Source organism: Equus caballus, chromosome 22, assembly GCF_041296265.1.
Source record: "Equus caballus isolate H_3958 breed thoroughbred chromosome 22, TB-T2T, whole genome shotgun sequence".
In the NCBI taxonomy this organism is placed as follows: Eukaryota; Metazoa; Chordata; class Mammalia; order Perissodactyla; family Equidae; genus Equus; species Equus caballus.
In genome coordinates, this window is record NC_091705.1 from 2,977,056 (window position 1) to 3,000,991 (window position 23,936).

A 23,936-nucleotide genomic window follows, 5' to 3' on the forward strand; every position below is an offset into this window, starting at 1 on the left:
GTGTTATGAACTGAATGTCGGTGTCCCCCCCAGGTTCCTGTGTTGAAGCCCCAAGCCCCAATGTGACTGCACATGGAGGCAGGGACTTTATACAGGTAAGTGTGGTTCCACGAGATTGTAAGAGTAGGGCCTTGATCCAATAGGGTTGGTGACTTTATGAGGAGAGATCAGAGCTTGCTCTCTCTGTGCCCATGAGGATACAGCGAGAAGTGCTGTCTGCAGGCCAGGAAGGAGCTCTCGCCGGGAACTGGACGAGCCGGCGCCTTGACTCGGACTGCTGGCTTCCAGAACTGTGAGAAACAAACTTCTGTTGTTGAAGCCCCCAGTCTGTGGTATGTTGTTATGGCTGCCCAAGCAGACTAAGACAGATTTCGGTACCAAGATGTGGGGAGCTGCTGTAACAAATACCTAAATATGTGGAAGTGGCTTTGCACTGGGTAATGGTAGAGGCTGGAGGAGTTTTGAGGTGCATGCTAGAAAAAGCTTAGATTGCTGTGAAGAAACTGTGGGTAGAAATATGGATGTTAAAGGCAATTCTGGTAAGGTCTCAGAAAGAAAAGAAGAGAGCTGGAGAGAAAGACTCCATCTTCTTAGAGAACACGTAAATAATCAGGAACAGAGTGTTCGTGGAAATGTGGACATTAAGGTCATTGTGGTGAGGTCTCCAATGGAAACCAGCAGCAATGTGTAACTGGAGACCAGAGGAGAGGGGATGTCTGTTATAAAGCAGCAAAGAACTTGGCTGGAGTGTGTTCTAGTGTTTGTGGAAGACAGAACCATGATCGATGAAGCTGGATACTGAGCTGAGGAGATTTCTAAGCTAGAAGTTGGAGGTGCGGTCTGGATCCTCCTGACTGCTTGTAGTGAAATGCAAGAGAAGAGAGAGAAATGGAAAGAGTTGTTAAGCAAAAAGGAACCAGAATTTCACAATTTGAAAAATTCTCAGCCTATCCATATTGGTAAGGCAATTAGTGTGGATGTGAACCGCAAGTGTAACCAGCCACTTCAGCAAAAGCTGGGGACAGAGTTGGGATTATCCTGGCAGGGACACTGCCAGTTTGAACTAAAGGGGACAGACAAATGGGAGGAATGAAGGAAGGCCATTGGATTTCTTTGATTCCACAGGACTGGACAATGGAGCATTTAGTCGTGAAAATGCTTCATCCTTCAAGAAAATGGCAGAATGACCCCAGAGGCAATTCAGAGATCGTCAGGACTGCCACTCTCACCACAGACCCAGGGGCAGGGCTGTTTCCTCCCTGGTTTCTGAGGGCAGGGGGCTTGCAGAGAGCTATAGGGGGTGGGGGTTGTGCCCCACTGAGCTGAAGTGGCCAAACTACCCCGCCCCAAGCCCCACAGAGTTGTGATGCTGTCACCCAGGTGGGCCTGGCAGGCAGGGCATCGAGCCAGAGAGGATTGTTCTCCAGGCTTAAGATCTGATGGAATTGCCCAACCAAGTTTTGGACTTGTATGGGACCTGTCCTTCTTTCCTATTTCTCCTTTTTGAAATGCAGTCTGTCCTGTGTCTGTCCTGTCATCGCATATTGGAAGCACATAACTTGTTTTGTTCATTTGTTAGGTTCACAGCTGGAGAGGAATTTTGCCTCAGGAAGAATTATACCCTGGATCACACCATCATCTGATTTAGACGATATTTAGGCAAGACTTTGGACTTTAGAGTTGATATTGGAAAAAGATAAGGCTCATTAACTCATTGGGGTTAATAGGCCTGTTGGGATGAAATGAATGTATTTTTCATGCAAGAGGAGCACAAATTTTGGTGGTTGCTCTTGCTGCAGTTTCCCTGGGAGGCTAGGCTGTCCTCCTGGCCTGCTGGTTATGGTGCTCAGCTCTGTGTGGCTGCTATGGACCCTTCAGTGAGTTTATTTGGCATGGGGAGCCCCAGCACAGTTGGCTGCAGGTTCTAATAACACATTCCTGTTGCAGCTTTTCTGTTAAGTGAGTAGGCTCCCAGCATGGCTGGTTGTTAAGTTCAGGGGCTTACAATTGCTGTAGGCCTCCAGCCTTCAAGGCTGTTGTCAGCTCAGGATTACAGCTGAGTGGGGCCAGCCCTTAACATGGGAGCACTCAATTGTTTCAGGCTTTGGAAGGAGGGGTCAGTCCCCTATGTGGCTGTTTGAGAAGCAAAAGTCTTCTGCAGTTGACAAACCCAATGGCCCACAGGTCCACATACACTGTCAATACAGTCCTACCCCATGCGTGTACCCTGACCCCCTGAAGTGGACCCAGTTGCTCCGCTGCAGAGGCCCCCACACACTCCACCAATGCACCATTCACTCCACCGGCTCCTTATGCAGGCCCTGCCTTGCAGAGATGGACCCACTCACCTGTCTGCAAAGGTTCCAGGCACCTTGCCTATGTGGACCCACAAGCTGCTCAAGGGCTTACTGTTGGGTGGGGCCAGTCCCTAGGGCAGGCTGCCTGCCCTGGCTGAGCTGGATTAAATTGGTGCTCTAGTGAGTAGGGCAGATCCTGAGCTAATAGGCCAGAGGAAGAACTCCAAAGGCATCTGCCAGTGTCTATGTCAGCATGCTTGGACTAGGTCACAACAATGGCTGCCGCCAATGTTTCAGTCCCTGGAGAGGTCTCACCTCTCACCGAGATGCAACCATAGCCTACCAGGTGAGTCTCTTTTCATCAAAAGACTGTGCACTTTTCTTTCTGGTGATTTCAGATTGCTTTCTGAAATGGGTGAATTTGTGAATGGGCCCTTTAAGAGCCAGCTTTCTTTCCCTTATGGCTGATAACTTTTCTGGGAGTATTCCCTGTTGTTGTTAATAGCCAGCAATGCCAGATATTGTGACACTTGTCTCAGTCGTGCTGAGTCTAAAAGCTGCTTGTAGCGGTAATTCTCCCCTGCTCAGGTCCCCTGCTCCTCCAGGGAAGGCTGCACACCTTAGGATTGCACCCAGCCAGCCAGGAAGCACTGCAGCTTGTGAAGGTGCCTTTTTTTTTCTCTCCAGAAAGGCATTTCTTCCTCTTCCACCTCAGTCAGGACTGTCTCTTGTAGCAGGGGTTCTTTTTATACAATTTTCAATTCTCTCTCAGGGTTAATTCTTCCAAGAGTAGTTGTAAATTAGTTATGTCCATGCGAGGAGGGGAGTTCAGAGTCCACCTACACTGCCATCTTGACACTTGCAATTCTTCTTGTTTTCAACAGCATTTAAGAATATTTTCATGCAAGTTTATGTACTTTCTAGTCCTGAATAACATTAAAGAATATTTTTCTGCAAATTATGGGTAGGAAAACCCCTTCTTGAACCAAGGCAAGAGTTGGAAAGACTGTGTGTGGGTATGCATGTTTGTGTGTGTGTGAGTGTGTAAGGCAACTGAGCATAAAAGAGAGCACTGAGAACCCTGACCCTGAGGAGTGAAGCCGCATTTGCAGTCTGGGTTCTCAGGCCTCATGGAGGACCTGGATTGATGGGGCGTCTAAGGAAAGAGGGCTGAAGGGCTACAGTAGAGGCAGAACCTGATCAAGGCCAGGTGGGTGTGCTGGGCTCAAGGCCTGCAGATTGTGCAGGCTTGCCAGGGAGCCAGGAACAGGACTCTGGCCTTTGGCACAAGCTGCTGGGTCTACACAGAAGGCAACAGGGCTTGAGTGGTGAGCTTTGTCGAATGTTGCATCTCTTCCAGTGAGGGCAGCCAAGAGCTAGTGTTTTATATGAGGCCAAGAATCTCAGTGAACAAGTCTACAGGTAGCGCACACTGGACCCTCTGCAGGCCCTGGAATTGGGGCAGGCGCGGCTTGAAGGTTTTAAAGGCTGTACAGGGAAATGGTCACTTTGGGGAAAAACTCAGTTATATCACTGCCAGGGTGGCTGCTGAGGTCCCAGAAAGCCCATCCTGGGTTTTCTTCTTCTAGATTTAGGGGCCCCAAAGTGGGGACCCTGGGCTGCGAATCTGAACCAACGCTCTCAGAGGACACGGTATTGTCCCCATGGTCCTGAGAGGGTCTGCTCAGAAATTTCCCCATAGAGACCATTTCAGGCACCAACCACAGGAGGAGAAACATGAGGAGACATGCCCTGATAACTGGAGTAGCCGGGCTGCCTGGCGACCTCCAAGCCGCTCACTCCTCAGAGTTTAATTCTTGTTTTCTTTAACTTCTGAAGGGTTTGATGTAGTCTACAAATTCAGCCACTGAGAAAGGCTCACAGAGTCCCCCAAGCCCTTGCTCTGATCATGGTTCACCATGCCCTCGAAAGTTCACCCTGTTTCCTCTCCCCAAGACCTTCTTACTCCCAAGGGTTTCTAAACCCTCTTGAAGGCAGGCTCCACACCATCTCACCTCTTTTCCTCAGCTCAGAAGTACCAGGCAATGCTACCTTTGCTGTTTCTTCCCCTGTGGCCAGTGGAGGGAGAGGTTGGGCCAGAGTTGTCTGGGAGAGGATGGAGGGTGGCAAGGAGCATGGAAAGAGTGGGAAGAGGCACCATTCTTTTCCAGAAGACCCTGGGGTCTTTTCCCAATCTACTTCCAGCACTGATCTGCTGGAGGCCCAAGCATGTGATGTGGGGAGGAAGAGGGAAATAATCATCCTCAAAGACCCTGGATGCCAGGCAGGATGCCAATTCAGTTGGAGCACATTATCAGCTTTTCTGAGAAATCTTGTGGGGCTGATACCTGCTCTGTGAAAACAGAATTCCAGGGGAAAACAGGGTTGCCAATAGGGAACCTCAGGTTCATATGCAATAACAGAATTATTTTTTGTAGCAGATGCTATCAGTGCCCCCATGGCCCACCCTGGTGGTTTCCAACATGCTGATGGATTCCTGTGACTTTCAGCCTGAGGGCGGATGCGGAGTGGAGTCCACACCCCCTCTTCCCTCCCATACAGCAGCGAGGGATGGTGGGTCATCAAGCAGGTACCTGTGTCCTTGCCCCTTGGTGGGAGGAGTCTGCAGTGGTTGGCCAGGAAGATCCTGGTGGGACCGGCCCCCTTGCCCACAGCGTTAACCCCACACTGAAGCATCTTTTGTTGCTTGTCCTCTCTGCCCTGGCTCGCCTCCCCCTCCCACTGCTGCTTCCTGAAATGGCTCCAAAATAACCTACTTGTCCCCAAATCCCTGTTTCAGCATCTGTCCTGGGAGAACCCAGCCTAAGACATTTTTTTTTCAAGAATCTCAGCAAAAGTTTTCTGTTATTATAGTTTTCCTAGCATACCGCTGTCTCCATAAGTAAAGAAAAACTTGTTTGAGTTCTTGGGCTGACACAATCTGAATAATTAGAATATTTAAATCTAAGGGAATCCACTAAATTTTCCTTATTTAATTTTTCAATTTGAATCATCAGACATAAAGTAAGAGAGAAATCAAAGGCTGTCTTTTTCCTTCCTTCCTTCCGTCTCTCTCTCTCACCCTTCCTTACTTTCTGCCTGTGAAGCTGCTTTCTAATGCTTTCTTCAGATCAATTTCAGTTTAGAACTGGTGGAAACAGACTAGGGTCTAAAAGTATGAGTGTGTTTCTCTCCTGAGGTCCCTGCGGACCCATAAATCCTGATTTTTTTAAAAAAGATAAGAAATTGCACAGGCCACCCTTCTAAATGGGCCATCCAGTCCAAGAAACCACGAAATTCATTACTGACCTGAACCCTCACCCCTTTGGGGAAAGACAAGGTTCCAGCTGCTGAGCATGGTGCCCGAGGGGCTGGCAAGGAGGGCACTTCCTTGGTAACCCCACTTTCTAACTAAACCAAGGTTCTCATGATCAGTTCAAATGAAAGGGCAATCTTTCTTTATCAGAAAATTGGAAAATATCACTTAGGAAACTATTTTATTTCCATTTTGGGCATATAATTATTTGAACAATTTTGGTGTTCACCTAGCAGTTAGACCTAATTTGGTGCTCTGGCAAATGTTGGAGGTTTTGTCAAATTTTGGAAAATTCCCTTTTAGTCAATGGCTGATTATTGTAAGAGATAATGCAAGCAGAATGGGAGGCATTGGCAAAACTATGTTTGAATTGTCACAGCTCAATTTTTGTTTTAAATTTAATTTCATCTTTCAGATTTTTTTGCTTTGTGAAGTTTTGGCACCTGCTTTTGAGATTTGGCTCAACTCTGACAAAAAAAAAAGTAAAACAAAACAAAACAAGACGCTGTGTGACTTAAACATGGGTTGAATCTGAGAGAAAGGCCGTTCATCTAATTAATTACCTCAACGACATTTCTTGAGTTCATGCCACTACGCCAGCACTAGACATGTAGAGTCACAAAAATTGCAAGTGGGGAGATAAAATGCACATTAGCTTCCTTCAGAGAGTTAGGATTTCAATATAAATAAATTAAAGATCAAAAACGCCATTAATCTTTCATGTGTGTTTTTCCATTTAATTTAATACAATATTAGGACTGTTTTTCTATTTAGAGACTCATATTACATTGGCTATCCCTTTCAAACAAAAGTAGAAAAGACGTGTCAAGTGCTCGCTTAAATATCAGAAGAAATAATCACGGAGGCACTGTTCAGCCCCAGGTCACTCACATGGGAAGCTTCAGTATCCTGACCAAGACCGAGACCTAAGAAGTAAGTAAAAAGGTCTCTCTGTTACCAAAATAGGTGCCCCAATGTCCATGAACGGACGTATTCCACTCTGGAAGAGCCTGTTAGGCTGTCCCTCAGACCCTCGTGCCTCCTGCTTCACACACAGAGGTGACACACCCAATGCTGTGGTTTCCTGGTCCTCAGAGACTTCCTATGGCAGCCGAATAGAAGCAGGGAGGCGCAGAGAGGTCTGAAAGTCAGAGAGAAGACGAAAACTGTGAAAATCAGGAAAGACTATAGCAATCTGCAGCCAGTTCCGTTGTCCATTGTCCATTGTCTTGCCTGGGTCTGGAGCTGGGGAGCTGGGAGCAGGCTTGCCCGTGGGTTCAGGCATGTCTGAAGGTGGGACGGTGGCTCTGAGTGGGGAAATCAGGGGCCTCAGGCAGCAACAGAGACTGAACTTGGAGACAACCCAGATATAGATGGGTGTCAATAACAGGGTGACATCAGCAGCGAGAGGCTGGAGCCAACTGGCCCAAGCTGAGATACAGCATTTGGTAGAGCCAGAACTGGGACAGAAAGACCCAAATGAGTTTTGCCATAGGAGCACCTACAAGTGCAGGACCCAGGCAGGCCCAGTCGGAATTCTGCTGGAAACCGAGAGCCCCCTAATTGGCTTCTCGTCCTGCTCATTCCACGTGCTAAGCTTTCCTTCTCTGGGCTGAGTCTTAGAGCATCAGCATTTCGGGACATTTCACCTGAGTAGGTGATAGTCTATATTTTACGAAAGGTTTTCTAGGTTTTCCCAGAGACCCTACAAAATAGATGGCCCTAACAGCCACTTATTATTGCTCTGGTACAGGCATTGGTCTAGATACTCAACACATAGCAGGAAGCAAAACAGATATATTCTCTATCCTCCTGCGTTTAATGAAGGGATGGAATCAATACACAGCTGAACTACTTTATACTTATTTTGGAACTTGGTTATAAGTACTTAAATAATTAGCAAATATTACTGATGCTTATAGTGAGAACAGGAAAAATTACGACAAATAGCAAAGTTTGCCTGTGAGGCCTTTCTTTCTCAACCTCCCCCAAAGTCATCTCAAGGAGCAAGGTGTTCTGTGTCCCGCCTGGAGGGACCTCCCTCCTGGAGACATTTCTCAGTGTTCCAGGGTTTTCTTCCCTCGTATTCCTGGTGTCCTTCCTTCCTCTTAAAAACCTCTTCTCCTCTGTCTCATTCATCAGCATTTTTCTAAAACACTAAGTGCCCTGGTGATTCAAATTTTCCAAAAATATGGCGGGCAATGAGACGTTCCAACACGGTAAAATGAGCCGGACAGAACTGAGTTCTAATTTCAGCTCTTCCATTTACTGGTTATGTGAAGCTGGTGTGCAACTCAACCTGCCTGAGTCTCGGCCTGCTCCTCTGGAAGGTGGGGATAATAGTGGTAACTTTGGTGGGCTGTATGAGGATTAAGTACCTGGCACGTGGACGGAAAGTGGAGTAAATTCCATTCTCCATTCCTCTCATTCATTGTCCTGCCATTTGGCTGAGGGTATTGATCTTCTTCTTTAACCTACAAAAGGGACTCTAGTGGTGGAAATATCCGGTGGAGTGAGAGGCTGATGGGAGAGATGTGGGGTACATCAGAACTGTGGGACGCCCTCACATCACAGCCTATAGCCAAGTCATCTTCCGGTTACATGCAGGGCTGGCCTTCAATGCTGAAACATGTGGGATGTGGCTCAGGCAACATCAACCGGATGAGTTTGGACCCGGGTGAAGAACCAACACCTTAGCTTAAGTGAGAGTAGAGTCGGCTGAGCTGCCGTTGGCTCTTCAGTGAGTGGGCCAGCGAGGGAACATGTGAGTGGTGCATGTCCACTGGGGCTTCCAGGGCTGTCTTTCTCAAATTTAGATATTGTACAAATCCCTTTCAAAGCGAAAAATATCTTTGTCCCTGAAAGCATGGCGGTTGCGTTACCACTGTCATTGAACTTAGTGAGAGCACTTCCACTGCTGTGTAGAGTGACAAGACCAAGGAAAAGGTTTCAGGCGTCCAAGGGCGGCAGACGGTAGGAGGGTAGGGATCTGGGGAAACTAATGGAGCGAGGTTTGTTTGTGCAGGTCCATCTCAGGGCCAACTTTCTGTCTTCTTCACAACTGTGAAACCTCCCGGGGAGAGGGGATCGATGGCTGTGCTCATTTCTCAGAAATTCCGCCTTTATTCAGATAAGGAAAGCTCCAGGAAGGGTGCCTTCTGCATCTGTGGAATCTCAAAATAATCGTGCCAAAGTGGCAGGTTTTGAGGTGGCATATGCTGAACCCCTTCATTTCCCCATTTGAAACTTTAAGAAGTTATATATATATTTACATTATATAGTTTATATATTATATATAGTTTATATATATATGCATTAGCTGGGGAGAGAGATTCAGGTTAGATGTTGCGAGATGAGATCTGTAAAGGGGGAGAAACACGAAGATTGGAACAAGCAGAAAAGAACAAATCGAAGCACGTTGTCCTCCGGCTCCTGGAATCAGTCTCTCGGTCCTGGGACTAGATCAGTGCAGTTGAACAGCTGTGTCTCACGGTGGTGGCATGCTCTCACCCTTCGTGACACCCCTGCGGCAGTGTGGCCTGAAACGTTATCCTTGTGGTGGCTGGAGGGCAGCACCTCAGGTCTTCAGAATGAAGACAGATGTCACTCCACCATGCTGTTATGGCAGCAATGTTTTCTGCTGATGGCAGTGGTACTCTGTCCTGACAGCAGAAGAGCACACGATGCTTCACAGCAAACCCACGAATGAGCCCCAGGGGCGTCTCCATCTCCACGCCGCTGAGGCCCCCAGGCCGAAAGCTGTTTCTCTCTGGGCTTATGGGGCTCTGTCTCCCACCTGCTTTGGAGCTGGTGTGTCTTGTTTTCCTAAACATCTTGACTGTATTGGCACAAGGTTTGCAGGCTGGGAAATGGTGCAGAGCTGCGTAGAATAAACAGAAACCCCAATTCCCACCTCCTCTCAACCGAAACGCAAGTCCCAGCTGGAGACTGGGGAAATATGTTCTCAAAGCCCCTTAGGAAGAAAAAGAAAATCAAAAAAGAAAAGACAAAAAGTTTTCCTTACACCAAAACTCCTCCTCTTAGGGGGCCTCCTGAGGCCTGTGGTTACCGCCACACAAGGCCTTACCCTCCAGCCCCGTCACCATCACCCACGCCTTCTCCTGGTCCTGTCCCCCGCTCTCTGATTCCCAGAGCTTCAGGCCCCTCTGGTTCCGGCCCCCAGGCTCCGGCCCCTCCTTCTTCCTGAATGCTTTCCTGGCTCCTCCGAAAGGATTTCCTTTCCTGAAGCAGGTTCCCCGACTTGTTTTCACACACACCACTTTCTGAAAAGGCCTCTGCCCCATTCGCTCATAAACATTTGAGACCAGACTTGGAGCAAAGCTCATTTGAAACGCAATCACGCTGTGGCCTCTTCATGGCCGTTGTGCTCCTGCTTGTGGTGTCAGGGACACGGGGAGCCCTGAGGGGAACAGGTCGGGAGTTGCACCAGAGTGGCCTGCAGGTGTGCTTGGGGGACCTTTGCCAAGGAGGCCCTGTGGTTAGGGTTCCCCAGAGAGACCAGCGTTAGCGCTGGTTACGTAGTGGGGCCTCTGGGGAACTTACCCAGCTCTAGCACAGTGCACGGCAGAGCTGACCTCCCATCTCCCGCCCGCCTCCCTGCTGAGCCGAATGGGCCTCCAGAGCACTGGGACTTTCCTCATCTTCACTACGAGGCCTGCAGGGGTGGCTGCTCTGAGAGGTCCTAAGTGAACAGGACGGGGAGGGCCCTGGTTCGGGCAGCACCTGGCTCTCCCTCACCAGGAGTGGCTGTTCTGAGAGGCGTGCAGTTGTCACTACTCTCATTCAGAAGGACCTTCCTGTTGAGAAGACACTTTCCCCTGACAGCCTCCAGTGACCACAGCCCCTATCACCAACCCCATGTAAATTTTCTGTTATTCATCTCTCACTCTTGGATGCTTTTCTAGTTTGTTTATTCCTCACTGACCAATTGCCCCAAGGAACTCAAGCTTGGGTTTGGAAGCATTTACCTGTTTTTCCAAATTGTTTTTTGTCCCTTTTTTTGTGTTTAGCAGATGCCATTACCAACCACCTGGAATGGACGAGGCCTCACCACAAGAGCAGACCTATGACCTTTGCTTTATTTTTAATGCGAAGATCTCTCCAGGAGAGCTTAGGCCTTATTGCCATCACCTGCAGTGCGTGTGGAAGCACGATTTCAAACTGAACTTGTGCAAGAGGATTCCCACCTCTCCCTTTGGAATACTCATTCCCCATCCCAAATAAAAGGTCCCTGCTTCCCGTGGTTCGGGGACGCCATGACTCTGGAGAGGATTCCCCTGGGTCTCCTCTTTGCTGCAAACATACTTCACTTTGTGGGACAGCTGCTTCTGGTGGGGAGTCTGATGTGACTCGCCAGGAGGGGACCTGCTTTGGTTTCAGTAACATAGATGCTTGTAGGTTGTCTCCTCACACAAGAATCTGAGTGCCGTGGAAGCAGGGACCTTGTGTAGTCCCTGCTGTCTCCCAGAACAGCACCTGCACAGGGGAGTTGCCGGTCGTCATTTCTGAGTGGGTGAATGCGTGGATGGCTGCTGGCTGGGGGAGCTGGGCTGGAGAACGGCTGGAGGTGAGGTTTCAGTGCTGTTGTTTCAGGGCAGATGTCTGTGCTTCTCGGCACAAGCAAGCTGCTGCTGCCTCCTGAGTGTCCACAGCTGTGCTGGGCCACCTTGCACCCTCAAAAACACTACCTCAGTTCAAGTGAGTTTCGGGGCCCAAGTTTCTAGGAAAGTCACAGTCCCTCTCAGAGAGGGCTCAGTCCTGCTCTAGCAAGAGGCCTGCTGGGGCTGATGATGTGTGACATGTTCCCCTCCACCGAAAGGAAGTCATCGAGGGCAGAGCAGCGATCATCGATGCTGTCACTGGACAATACTGGCTGCCTGGTTAGAACCACATGTGCCCCGACCTCAGGGACACCAGCTTCCTGCTGGACAGCTCCTGCTGTCAAAACGCGAAGGACAACAGAGCTTTTTTCTACCTGACGTTCTTGGTTTAATGGTAATGGAAGCACACGTCTTGTCCGGTGCCTGGCGTTGAACGAGCGTGCCACTTTAAATTTCTCCAGTGAGCACTCTGACTCATGGCATGGACCGAGGGCAGGGCTGCCCTGGGCTCGGCTGCTGCCAGGGAGGTGAGTCCAGAGGGAGAGCATGGGAGGTACTGTTGACTGTTTCTGGGATGGGGGCTGACATGGCTTGGGGACACCTCTGGACGTCCAGAGGGCTGGTCTGCATCTGGGCAGGATGCCTCCCTGCTGTCATGGAGTGAGCTGCCTTGAGGGGTAAAGGCAGCTGGAACCTCTGGGTAAGAATCGCTTCCCCAGACTAGGGAGACTGGATGCTGGAAACGGGAGGAAGGATGGACAAGGAGGAAGTGGGGCCCTGGTCTCAGCCCCTCAACTGGGCATGGCCACAGGGGAGTTCCTCTGGAGCCACAGTGCACTCATTTTCAGAGGAGAGGTATTCTGAGCATTCCTGGTGCCACTGCTGGCGCCCCAGGTGCAGGCCACCAGGTTCCCCTCTTCAGCAGGACACCTGCCTCGATGGCTGATAGCCAGGCTCAGGTTACTGACCTTCTTGAGGTTTTGGCAGGCTGCCCTGTGGCAGGAATGCTCTCCAGAAGTGGAAACCACCTAGCAACCCCAGTGCTGGGCAGCAATGAACCCACATGGAGCATTGCTTATGTTGTGTTAGAGGTAAACCCCATAAATGCAGACACTTCATAAAACAAAAAAACCAAACCGTGCCACAGCCTGGGAAATGCACAGGTAATGGAAGTGGAATCTCCTTCATATGAACAGAGTCCAAAGGGAGATGTTGGACTTTAGAAAATAGGGTGTCTGTGATTTCACCGACGGGAACAAACGGTGGTAGGGATGAGGGTGGGGCTGGATAGCGTGGCTCAGGGGAACCTAAGCCAGCTGTCAGGTCTGTACTGACAGGGATCAAGGAGTCAGAAGAGCGGGATTTACATCCAGGCTTCATCCCTGCCAGGCCGGAGGGTTTGTGAGTCACTTACCATCTTAAGAGTCAGGAGTGGGACTCCTTACCTACCTGTTACCTGCTCAGTCTACTCCCTGCCCTACCTGCCACCTGCCCTACCTACCACCGTCCTACCTACCACTGTCCTACCTACCACCGTCCTACCTACCACTGTCCTACCTACTTCCGGCCCTACCTACCACCATCCTACCTACCACTGTCCTACCTACCACCGTCCTACCTACCACCATCCTACCTACCACCGTCCTACCTACCACTGTCCTACCTACTTCCTGCCCTACCTACCACTGTCCTACCTACCACCGTCTTACCTACTACCGTCCTACCTACCACTGTCCTACCTACTTCCGGCCCAACCTACCACCATCCTACCTACCACCATCCTACCTACCACCATCTTACCTACCACTGTCCTACCTACCACTGTCTTACCTACCACCATCCTACCTACCACCATCCTACCTACCACCATTTTACCTACTTCCGGCCCTACCTACCACCATCCTACCTACCACCATCCTACCTACCACCATCCTACCTACCACCATCTTACCTACCACCATCATACCTACCACTGTCCTACCTACTTCCTGCCCTACCTACCACCATCCTACCTACCACCGTCCTACCTACCACCCTCCTACCTACCACCGTCTTACCTACTTCTGGCCCTACCTACTACCATCCTACCTACCACCGTCTTACCTACTTTCGGCCCTACCTACCACCATCCTAGCTACCACCATCCTACCTACCACCGTCCTACCTACCACTGTCCTACCTACTTCCTGCCCTACCTACCACCATCCTACCTACCACCGTCCTACCTACCACCGTCTTACCTATTTCCGGCCCTACCTACCACCATCCTACCTACCACCATCCTACCTACCACCTTCCTACCTACCACCTTCCTACCTACCACCATCTTACCTACCACTGTCCTACCTATTTCCGGCCCTACCTACCACTGTCCTACCTACCACCATCTTACCTACTTCCAGCCCTACCTACCACCATCCTACCTACCACCATCCTACCTACCACCGTCTTACCTACTTCCGGCCCTACCTACCACCATCCTACCTACCACCGTCCTACCTACCACTGTCCTACCTACTTCCTGCTCTACCTACCACCATCCTACCTACCACCGTCCTACCTACCACTGTCCTACCTACTTCCGGCCCTACCTATGACCATCCTACCTACCACCATCCTACCTACCACCGTCTTACCTACCACTGTCCTACCTACTTCTGGCCCTACCTACCACCGTCCTACCTACCACTGTCCTACCTGCCACTGTCCTACCTACCACTGTCCTACCTACTTCCGGCCCTACTTAACTCAAAGGTGAGAGGCCCGTGTTCCGTCTGTGTGGGGCCTGTGTCTTGTCTGTGTGGAGGCCTGTGTCCTGTCTGTGTGGGGTCTGTGTCCTGTCTGTGTGGGGCCTGTGTCCTGTCTGTGTGGAGAGCCTTGGCCCGTCTGTGTGGAGGTCTGTGTCCCGTCTGTGTGGAGGCCCGTGTCCCATCAGTGTGGAGGCCCATGGCCTGTCAGTGTGGAGGCCCGTGTCCCGTCTGTGTGGAGGCCCGTGTCCTGTCTGTGTGGGGCCTGTGTCCTGTCTGTGTGGAAGCCTGTGTCCCCTCTGTGTGGGGCCAGTGGCTGGCCTCCTGCTCTCTGCTGTCAGACGAGGCACCTCTTTGGGCCTCAAATGTCTCATTGTAAAACGAGGGTAATAAAGGCACCTTCTCAAAAGGCTGTCCCTGGAATTTGCATAAGATACTTCCAGTCAAGAATTCAGCACGGTGCCTGGCATGGAACACAGATGCAGTAGGAGTTGGCTATTATTCAGTTTTTCCTAATAATAATTACGATGATATTCAATAAGGAACAGTCATGTTAGAAATTTGCGTCAGCACACGCACAACTAAATTTGTGCTTAGAAAGATAAATCCAGCTATGAAGAAGCTTTGAAATTTGTTTAGAACATTTGCCTTCAAGGAAGTCCGCAAAGGCTGACCTCCATTTTTCTCTCCAATCCTGCAAACAGATTTGTTTTGTTCCTCATCTTATAGTGACAAATGTTTGTTAGGACATGTGAAACAACCCCCGAAAATTAGAAGAGATAAAAACCTGCCTGAAGCTCACGAACCTAGGCTGTAATAGGTTATATATTTCTTTCCTATCTTTCAAAAAACTTTTTAAAGGCACTATTTATCTTTATCAAATGTATACATGTACATAGTTTAAAAAGTTGAATCACGCTATGAGGCCCGGCCTCTGGGCCAGCCCACGCCTATTTCTCACTCATCTCCTTTAACTGACTCTTCGGGTTCACTTCCTATCTCTAAATCACGTTTATCTCACTACATCTTGATTTTCAGACTTAGACATCATCTACTGACTGTCTTTATGAAGCTGGGGATTTACCTCCCCTGGTGCAGCAGCAGAACAGCAGTGCTTTCGAATAGGCGCTCAACTCACCAGATGCAACAGACTTTAGTCTCTGACCACTCTGTCCCGGGACGCAGGACATGAAGGCCCGTGTGCCTAGCATCTTCAATGGCAGGAGCCCAGCAGCCGCTTCTTTTGCCTCATGCATTTGGGATGTGGGTGGCTGTCACAGAGAAGAGCCTCATCGAGTGGGGTGACCTGGACACAGACAGGCCACAGCCCTGGTTTCCCCTCAATCTCTTACACTGTCCTGGTTACGTGGGCCCAAGGCCAGCATGCCAGCTCACAGCTTCCCGCTTCAGGGCTGCTCTAGAGATCAGGGCTCCAGGGCAGAGCAGGTGGGCGCTGCCTTCCTCTGCAGTCTTCAAGGCAGCTGTAGTGTAAGAAGGCAGACTCGGGGCTTCTTCTTGGGCAGGCCTCAGGCGGCCCAGGCGGGATACGAACCTTTCGCTCCCACATACATCCTCCTTGCCTGCAGCACACACCGGGGCACGCATGCCCACACTGCCTCCTCGTTTCAGCTTAGCTATATTGCAGTTTCAGTGCAGTTCCTATTCAGTGTTTATATTTTGTGTTTACGTCACTATCATTGGAAGATGAGCCCTGTAGTATACCATGATTCCTTTTTTTCCCCTATGTGACTTTTTGTTTTCCCTGAAGTTCATAATTGTTTCATTTTTTATTTGTACTTTTCAAATAAGAATCACTAATTTATTGTCAAACTCTTCTCCAGTTATTTAAATTAAGATATTTATGTCAGATGCTCTTTTCTTCCTTAAAAAAAGACTTTATTTTTTACAGCAGTTTTAGGTTCACAGCAAAATTGAGCAGAAAGTACAGAAAGTTCCCATACTCCCCTTTCCCCACACTTGCATGATCTCCCCCGCTATCGACATCCTCCACCAGTGGCACAGTTGTTAATAGTTAATGAACCCACATCAACATAATATTATCACCCCAGATCCACAGTTTGCATTAGCATTCATTCTTGATGTTGTAAATTGTATGGGTTTGGACGAATGTAAAATGACATGTATCCATACAGAATATTTTCACTAAAAATCCTCTGTGCTCCACTTGTTCACCCCCCCTCCTCCCTAACCACTGCAACCACTGACCTTTTTATTGTCCCCATAGTTTTGCCTTCTCCAGAATGTCACAGAGTTGGAATCATACAGTCTGTAGCCTTTTCAGATTGGCTTCTTTCACTTAGTAATATGCATTTAAGTTTCCTCCATGTCCTTTTGAGGCTTGATAGCTCTTTTCTTTTTATTGTTGAGTAATATTCCATTGTCTAAATGTGCCACAGATTATCTATCCATTTTAGATGCTCTGTAATTTCTTTCTCTTGGAGAAATGTCTCCTAGAGCCCCCGACCCCTCTCTCTAGACTGAGGTCCATGCCTGGTGCACAGTTGCTACCCGGCACCTTCATCTGGCACTTGTCTTGGGATGCCCTCTCCTCGCCTGTGTTTTTCTGCTTCTTCTCCAAGCTCTTTGATTCATTAGCTCAATGTTGTGGAGCACAAACTCTGGTAGCTTCCTGAGAAAGAGAGAAAGGAAGGTAAATTTCTGAGATCTTGCACACTTGAAAATGTCCATATTTTACCCTCTTACTTCATTGGTCAGCTAGGTAGAGAATTCTAGGTTGGAAATTGTTTATTTTCAGATTTGAGAAGGCATTGATTTACGTCTTCTGGTTTCCAGAGTGGCTGTGGACAAGTCGATGCCATATGACCTTTGGTTTTTATATAAACCTTTATGGTTTCTTTCCAGGATGCGTAGGGAGCTGTAGTGTGGGTCTAGTTTCATACATTGTGTTGGACTCCTGAAGCCCTTCTTCAGTCTGGAAGTTCCTGTCCTGTAGCCATTTCTCAGCCAGATTAGCAGTCTATGTTCCATGATTATGATGCCGCTGGCTGGATCTCTGCTCCTGGCAAATTGAGTTGTTCCTTTTCCGCTGTGACCGCCTGGGTCCTGGAGGAAGTTGAGTCACTTCCTAGTGCAAATCACAAGCTGTCAAAAATGCTGTGCTTGCAAGTGAATTTTCCACATATCTAAAGTAATGCTGGCTTAACAGGAGCTAAAAAAACACCCAGGCTCTGTTGACGCTAAGTTCTTGTGCTCTGAAAGACAGGTCCAGCCCATTGTCAGCTACTGAAAGATGAATGGGCTATTCAGGGTTCTGCCCTGGGCTCGCCCAGGTCAGTTTCCTCTTGCTTAGCTTAAGCGAGTGGCTCAGGAGTGAGGAGCGGTGTTGGAAACAGGAGGCTGGCTGAGCAGGAATCTGTCACGCTGCATTTTGGATTCATCGGTCATCAGGCAATGAGGCTTCTCGCTAATGGAGAGTTTGCTTACATTCAAGCCAACGTCTGTCTCATTGATGATGTGGTCCTCTCTCCTCTCAAGAAAGCCTTTTGAGTGTTTGATGGGGTAATAATGGCTGCTGTTGACAGAGAGGTCTAGCCTGATCTCTATAAATGTTGCATTTATGCCTCTGCACCCCGATGCTGGGCAGGCATTATTATCCCCCCATGACAACAAATGAACCAATGTTGCCAAACCCAGTGGAGATCAGATTGACATCCGTCTTTTTCCACCCAAGTCTCCAGCTCTCTCCACTGGACACCACTGCCCATGGCTCCTCAGATGCAAATATGTGTGCTGATATACAAGAAAAGTTACCAGAACCTGTGGGGTGACCCCTGTGGGCTAAAGATGATGGTGGGGTCTTCTTGCAGGGAAGGGGGGCTGTGTCTACTTCAGACCAATTCACAAAGGACAGAAACTGCTCCCCAGGTAGCACGGGACAGTTAAAGGGATGCTGAGCCTGGTCAGAGTCCGGCCTCTGACCCTTGGCTGGGCCTCCTCGGGCAGCTGCTGCAAGCCTCAGGTTTGCATCTGTAGGTCGGGATGGGAATGTGGCCTAGTTAGGGTCATGGGGCTCTGTGAGGACCGGGATGGAGCACAGTGTCTGTCAAGCACTTTTAGGAACAGTGAAGCACGATGTGATTGCAATCCTTGGTGTTGGCCATGGGGCAGCAGGGGTAGCTGTCCACGCGGGAATGCTGCTCTCTTACGTAGCTGGATGGGTTTTCCGCCTACATAAGTGACCGGGATTTCGTTTTCGCTATCAGAAAGGAGTGAGCAGTATTTCCCTGCGCTGACACTGGGACCCTTGCTTCGTGGGGGAATGAGAACAGGTGTGTCTGGGAGCCTGGTGTGGAAATGAGCTGCTTCCTCCTGGGCGGGCCTGCTGCCCCTTGCGCTCCCGTTGGGAGGAGGGCAGCCTCCGGAGGGCCGGGAGGGGCCGGGCTCTTCTCCTCTTCGACCTTTGTCTGGTTTCACTGGTGATTATTATCTGTTTCTGTGTCCATTAAGTCTGTGCTCCCAGGGTCAGCAATGCTGTCCAGGTCTTATCAGTGATGAGGGACACTGGTGGACCAGCTGTGACCAGGGAGGGAGAGCTGTTTGAAAGAGCAGGATGGAAATGTTTGGAATAAGCAGGGCTGAGCTCTCAAATTGGTTTTCCCAGGTTGTTCTTGTTATTGGTGGCGGGTGCAGAATGCCCAGCAGGAGGACGTGTGCTCCTGGGTGGTTTCATGTCCAGGCCTTCCCTTTGCTCACCCTGGAAGGGGTGGTCAGCGTCACCAGAAACTGAGCACTAAAAGATCCCCACCTTCTGTGCAGTGTAAATGGCAGCTCTATTTTAAGATGAGGAAGCTGGGGTTGACAGGGATTAAGCAGTGCTGATGAAGTCAGGTAGTTGCTGAGTTGCGGGACTGGGCTTGGAGCCTGGGAGTCAGGACCCGGGTTTGGCTGCTGTTTCACTTTGACTGGGGTGTCTCCACCACCTCCTGTTAACAGCAACTGCTCCTTGAGTGGACTCCTGCTTACACCTCAAATGTGGGCTCCATCCTGACCTGGGTTGAATAGCGTCTCCCCCAAGTTCATGTTCCCCTGGAATCTCAGACCCTTAGAATGGGAGCACAGAAGGTCACACCTCCTGAGTCATGGCAAATGCGATTAGTTAAGATGGGGTCTCACTGGAGTAGGATAGGCCCCTGATCCAACATGACTGGTGTCCCCGTGGTGTGAGAAGAGACACAGAGAGGGGCGCATGCAGACGGAAGAAGGCCCTGTGATGATGGAGCAGAGACTGGAGGGAGGCAGCCACGAGCCAAGGGATGCCTGGGGCCACCGGAAGCTGTAAATGGCGAGGAAGGATCCTCCCCTGGGGCCTCCGGAGGGAGTGTGACACCTTCATTTTGAACTTGTTGCCTCCAGGACTCTGAGAGAATAAATTTCTGTTGCTTTAGGCTGTCTACACTAGTGGTACTTTCCCACAGCCGCGTGGGAAGTGAACACGCATGCTCAGCACTGTGCCGACGTGACCCGTCAGAGTGCAGGCCTGCTGGGTCTTATCAGCCGAAATCCTGCCTTCCCTGCGACACCTGCTAGGGGCCGGCCCAGAGCTGACACTGCGCAGTTGCCCATCCCTGGCTGCCTTTCCCACTTAGCTGGGGAGGTCGTGAGTCCCACCTAAAGTGCTCCTTCCTCCCCTTCCTCAGAAGGGAGGGAATTTCCTGGACCTGGGTTGTCAGAGGCACAGAGCACCACCCTGGGTTCCCGCGTGTGACCCTGGAGAGGCAGGTCTGTGGAGGAGCCCAGCCAAGCGCTTCTCCCAGCAGGGCCATGGGCAGCCCCCAGCAGAGAAACGGGGGGGCAGTTCTGGCAAAGGAAAGAAGCTTCCATCTGAGCCTGTGAGCTGTTCTCTGAGGGGCCCAGGCCCGTTGGAGTCTCACGCACCTATCCTGGGCTGGCATGGGACTAGGTCACCAGCATCTACAATTTAAAGTCTGAGTGCAATGCACCACATAGAAGGGTTTACAACTGAGCCAGCTAGAGACCCCGATTCCATTCTGAATTCTGTAGAATGGCCCCAATCTGGCTTCTCTGATGTTTTCTTGTGACTGTGGGCTTGGGGAGAACTCCACAGAGCTGCAGCGGCTTCTCATCACAGCACACGGGGGCACGGATCACCCTCCCGACTTTGTTGCCGAAGGTGGCATTGCCAGGTTTCTCCAATGTAAAGTTCCCACGTTTCCCTTCCATCCTCTGTTTTTGGAAACAAGTCCCTAAGTCCAGCTCACCCTCCAAAGGGAGAAGGGAGTTAAGGTCCCCTTCTTGGAGGGGGAATATCTGCGTGTATGACTCTGTCCTCCTATTTTAAATTGCGCCACCCTGCTCCCATCTCTGTTCCACCGTTTATCTTGCCCTCAGCACCTAGCATCCAGGGACACGCTGCATAGTTGGGTTTTTCGCTGTCTCTCCTCAGTGGGACATCAGCTCCTGGGGGGGAGGGGTGGGCGCTGGGAGTCAGGGGAGAGGAGGAGCAGAGGGAGGCTGGGGGTGGGGAGCTACTTATCTGAAGTCCATCTGCCAGTTGTGGCTGTGTGTGTGACCTGGGGCAACCTGGGAGGTGTTCCTGGGTCCACTGAAAACCGGGGCTGAGGCGACTGGCAGTTAAGGATGCTGTGAGTGATAAACAAGAACGTAAAGAGAGTGCTTAGAACCAAGCGGGTGTCTGATCGTTTTTTTCAAAGGTGCTTTTATTTGTTTAGGACAAAGCTGATCTAGTATTATTTCTCATAATAGATGGAATCCTCTCAAAGGAATTATTTCCTTCCTTCCTTCCATCCTTTCTTCTTTCCTCCCATCCTTTCTTCCTTCCTCCCTCGCTCCCTCCCTCCTGCCGGCTCTACAGTCTCTCTCTCTTTCATCCATTCAGTGTTCACTGCTCACCCGTCACGTGGGGACTCTAGCCTCCGAACTGGGGCCAGGATCCCTGCCCTCCTGTAACCTTCATCCTGGTGATCTGCTCCAAGACCCCAGCTTTCCTTTTAGTTTTCTCTCATTGCCCCCATGAAATTAAAGTTACTCCTTCGGCGTATGGTTGTTTTCAGATTCTCCGCTGCTTGAGGCCTTGTAGCACCCCAGACAGACAGGAAAGCTACCAGAGACCAAGTGAAGAAAGGGCTCCTTGGAGAGGCGCCTGGTTACATCCCTGACCTGACCTGCAGGTGCTGGAAGCTCCCACACGGCCGTGGGAAGAGGTGACTCGCCACTTGGTCCAGAGTGGCCTCTTGTCCAGTGCTGTGGAACACGGGAGCCGCGCAGGCTCAGAGCAGAAAGGGCTTGTGGAACTCTTCCAGACTCAGCGTCGGAACATGGTGTAGGGCACGTTCAAGGCCTGAGGCTGGCCCTCCCCAGGATGCTGGAGCCCACTTGGACCTGCTCGTGAGAGCTGATTGTTAAACTTCCAGGATTTTTGAGAGCCAGTTGTTAAATACAGCCATTATTAAAGCGTAAATTATGTAAACTCCAATGAAACAAACCATGTTAAAACAAAGTTAATAATTACCCAAAACACATCACTTTCTTGCTATTTTACAGTTTCCCATAATTGATGCTCTGGAGGTTCGTTTCACTGATTGAGTCCCTCTGGTGTGCGTGCTCTGTAACCGCTGGCTCCTGCACACCTCTTCCCTGCTCCACGTTCGCCGGGAAATTAGCCGCAGTGGGAGCGTTTACACCACGGAAATCAGCAAACACTACAAATCAGGATGTTTTCTGTTTTCTGGAGAGCCAGTTTTTAACATTTACCAGTATAGCTGGCTCCAGCTCAAAACTGTGCATCAGAATTTCTGTGACACCTGGACTTCTGTCACTTTGAAAAGTTTCTCAGGGGGGTGCTGGTGTGGCCAGCCAGGCAGAGCCTGCAGAGTGGGTTTCGAAAAGGCTGACGATTCACCTTTGCAGAGCTGTGATTTCTGCCAACCCATGCCCAATTGGTACTTTAATACCTCCAAAGACAGGGCTCTCACTACTGCCAAGCAACCACTGGAGGACACTGACCAGCTCATCACCTCACGAAGTGATAGAATCTTCTTGATGGCGTCTCTGCTTAATACCTCCACAGACAGAGAGCTCCCTGCCCCTAAGTGAGTCCTCCTGTCCTGGACAGCTCGAACTCTTCCAGTTCTTCATTAGAGTGAATGGGACGTCGTTCCCTACAGGCCCCTTGTCTCTCCCGATTGTCCCCATTCGATGGGATATTAACATAGGTCTCATCTCTCACTGGAGAAGAGCCTCCTGAGTCCTCCCCTGCTTCTCCCCCACATACATGTTCTCTTCTCCAAGCTACAGGTTCCTGCTACTTCGTGCCATCCTCCCGCGCACTGCCGCGTTCCTGGTCAATACCACCTGATGGGTTTGGCCAGTCTCTCTAGTTCATTGAGACCTTTTTGGTACTGATTCTGTCAATCAGCCTATTACCTTTTATTGTAGTTATAGGTCGACTACCTCATTGACACCCTTATAAAAGTGTTTTATGGGGTGAGACCTTTAAGTAGCAAGCTTTCTTGAGACATTCAAAACAGAATTTGATTGGCAAATTTTCAGATACATATTCATTGTGGAAAGCAAAGCTCGTCTGCTTTTGCAGAGAAAAGAATTTAGCAAGAAACAAATAGACCAGTTAAAATTTTCCCAACTGGCTAACAATTTGGAATTGGATCTTAAGGAATAATTCCTTAATGAAGATTTTTAATCATCCCAGGTTATGTGTTACATTTCTCTCCCTTTAATTTCTCTAAAGACACCTGATTTGTGTTTCTGAGATACCCTTTGCCATGCATCTTGACAAAGTTAGACTTTAGGCTTCATAGTTCTTCCCAAGTAAAAAACGTCCCTTCCCTTTCATCGATAGCTATTCCACTTGGAACGTCCCACTACTACACAGCAACTGTCAGAAATCCAAACAAACCACTGGAGAAGTGAAACTGGTGGTTCTACAACGCCCAAAAACCCTTCACAGACTATGAGGATGCACTGAAGTGACATTTGTGGATGTCCACCAAGTCCTCTGCAGGTGGGGCTCATTCCCTGACCAGGTGACCAAGGTGTGGCCAGAACAAGCTAGACGTAGTACCTTTATGTCTTTCCCCAAGTCCTTTTGAATGTCTTTGGTGGGCTAGAAGGACATCCCAGGTTACAAAAAGTAGCCCTCTAGGCTCACTAGGTCAGAAAATACCATGTGAGTGTAGTGCTGGCTCTGACTGGCCCACAGTCACAAGCAGAAGCTTTGAGCTTTGCAAAGCGTCACTCACCTCTCAGGCCTGCTGTGGCTGGCGGCCCTCTGAAGGTGGCTTGCATGCTTGTCTGTCCCCTGCCTTCCGTGAGACACATTCAGTTCAGACCCTCCAGGACAGGGCAGGAGGGGGCGGCTGGGCGGTGGGTGGTGTGGCGATGGCAGGGCAGTTTTCACTTGCTCGGTGCTGGTGTGGGCAGGGCTGAGCCCTCTCTGGTCTTGGCAGGGCTTCACAGTTGATTCTCCTGGTGGCTCCTCCATGCTCCCTGGAGCCTCTCATCTCCGCTCCCTGGTTGGGGTCATCTACTCGCAGGCCCTTGTTATTAATGGTCACCTGCTTCCATGCAGACTCCCTGGGCTCTTACATCCCCGGAGTCCCCATGGTTTACGCCCCACCCTTAGAAGTGCCTGTGCCAAGCTCATCCACCGCCAAACCCAAAGGAATTGCAAAATCTTCCTCACTAGGGCTAGGAGGAAAGAGTCTTTTTGACCTTAATTCACAGACTGAACAGACCTTGAGTTACTAGGAAGTGGGCCGGAGGCACAGTCACCACGGGAGGATAGGCCAGTGGTGGCTGTTCCGTTGAAATGCTTCTTGGAATAAACGCACACGCTCTTCGTTTGGTTCTATTCATCTTTTTCCACCTTGTGAGCTAACAGATTCAACTAAGCATTTGTTCATTCACTAAAACTTAC

The 23,936-nt window shown here is 49.9% G+C and overlaps 1 long non-coding RNA gene across 3 annotated transcripts; it reads left to right on the plus strand.

Moving 5' to 3' along the window:
- The first annotated feature begins 9 nt into the window (after positions 1-9).
- On the plus strand, positions 10-21,522 carry LOC111769943 (uncharacterized). 3 transcript variants are annotated; one of them, XR_011430816.1, is made up of 4 exons: positions 10-95; positions 1,580-2,643; positions 4,739-4,887; positions 10,647-10,900. It is a non-coding gene; the product is annotated as an uncharacterized lncRNA (long non-coding RNA). The 3 variants fall into 3 exon arrangements; XR_002802773.2 differs by lacking the exon at positions 10-95 and adding an exon at positions 21,055-21,522 and having other exon boundaries at positions 1,345-2,643; positions 4,736-4,887; positions 10,644-11,761; XR_011430815.1 differs by lacking the exon at positions 10-95 and having other exon boundaries at positions 993-2,643; positions 4,736-4,887.
- Positions 21,523-23,936: the final 2,414 nt, after the last annotated feature.